This window comes from Sander lucioperca, chromosome 21 (genome assembly GCF_008315115.2).
Source record: "Sander lucioperca isolate FBNREF2018 chromosome 21, SLUC_FBN_1.2, whole genome shotgun sequence".
Taxonomy (NCBI): Eukaryota; Metazoa; Chordata; class Actinopteri; order Perciformes; family Percidae; genus Sander; species Sander lucioperca.
In genome coordinates, this window is record NC_050193.1 from 15,274,474 (window position 1) to 15,276,560 (window position 2,087).

Genomic DNA, 2,087 nt, shown 5'->3' on the forward strand with positions numbered 1-2,087 from the left:
GAAATATCTACACATAATGTGTTTGTTTTTTTCTGTCTAGATGACATGCTTTCTGCTGCTGTTACACGTTAACAAGCAACAGTAAAAAAAAAAAAAAAAAAAAAAATCAACAGTTCTTTGAGATCATCATTATATTGGGCAACAGAAGTGGATGTTTAACTGAGTAGTCACCTGACAGTAGTTTTAGTCATGCTATTGTTATGGCTCTAGTTAGCAAATGTTTGCATGTTAACACCCTAGACCAGAGATTATTAACAGGGGGTCCGGGACCCCTAGGTGGTCCTCAGAGTTACTGCAGGGGGGGCACCAAATTATAAATTAAAATAAAATATATTTTTTTCCAAATTTAAAATGTCTTAACATGAAACCAACATATTGTTAGCAAAATATAAATCAGCCTATTTGTGAAAAACACTGAGGATAGGCTTAATGGCCTATAGGTTAGGCAGTCACAAACGTAGCCATCCACAGATACAGTTCATCCTAAGGATTCACTGTGCCACATGAATGTTTAACATTGATTCATAAAATCATGCCAACGATTATTTTAATATCCTTGTATTCTATGCAAAAAAAAAACTATGTATAAAGTTTTATATGCAACGTTATTTTATACAATATATGTAGTAAGGGGTCCCTGCTCTGCCCTAAACTAAGATAGTGAACATTAACATTTTTCTCCTACCACCAACTTTATTAAAGCCACAATAAAACTGCAAAAGAAATAACAGCACAGGGTGTATTGGGGGAGAAAAAAAAATCCAGACCAACTAAAATGTAAAAGATAAATAGCAGGGAATATAAGATGTTAGCATTCTGACATTCTGCCTCACAGAGCTGCTAGTGAGGCCAGAGGGGTGGCATGTGCACACTCACCTCTTCTTAATTACAAACATCTGGTTTTGCCCTTTTCATTTTGCTACACAATGTATTTATGTATAAACCTATTATAGATTGAAATGTCTTAAAATACAACATTTATTTATGGTTTATTTTATGATTTATGGGTAACATTAGTGGATGATATGTGCACTTAAAATTGAGAGAGGTACAATTTGCATTTACACATGGATCACACAGCACAGTAACTTCACTAATTAATGAAATCCTACAGCACAAACCGGAAACGAAAGGCCATTTCATTTCTACATAAATTAAGTTGTCCTGACAACTGTTAACATTGCAAAAATGAAAACTTAATTTTAGTAAGATCTGGGTTTAAGAACACTTGCTTATTGTTTGTCTTTTCGGAGTTATGATATGATGGTTATGTATTAATATTATTTCACATCAGAATATGAAAAGTTCTGTTTTTCTTACTCTGAATAAACAAATCAACTAATGTTTGATCAGAAATATATAAAAAAAGACTACCATAACTACTCTTTCTGTAGCAGTGCTAACTGAACATTTGTAAATCCTAATGGGGGAAAAAAGCATTTTTTGAGCCATCTATTTCATGATTATTAATTTGTTATTACAGATGAAGTGTGGAATGAAGGATCCCTGAAGTAACATGCTTTTACCACCATCTCTGTGCTCTTCTTTGGCTTCGATCTCCAGTTCCTCTTCCTCCTCTGTCCACCCTTTATTTCTGACACCATGTTAGCTTCCCATCCCTAAAGCTCAGACAGTCGGCCAGAGATTGGATGCAACAACACCTCCCCTCCACTCATCACTTACTGTATATGCCAGGTAAGGATGCCCACGCTGAATGCAAGAAATGTATTTCTTGGCTTTTCCTTATTTCCTCTTTGCACAGGGATCCTGCTTTAACTAGAAAAGCACTGAAATTGATACATCGAACAAACACGACTTAACCATAAACAAAGACGTCCAGTTTTTTCCAGCAGGTTTAATGGCTGTTCGCCTGTTAGAGCTTTTGTTTGTGCAGGAAGTGGAAACATTTAAAAAGTAAATATGAAAGATGTGTTCAATATGCCTGCTGTGTGTGTGTGTGTGTGTGTGTGTGTGTGTGTGTGTGTGTGTGTGTGTGTGTGTGTGTGTGTGTGTGTGTGTGTGTGTGTGTGTGTGTGTGTGTGTGTGTGTGTGTGTGTGTGCGTGTGAGAAAGTTGATGCTTGATGTG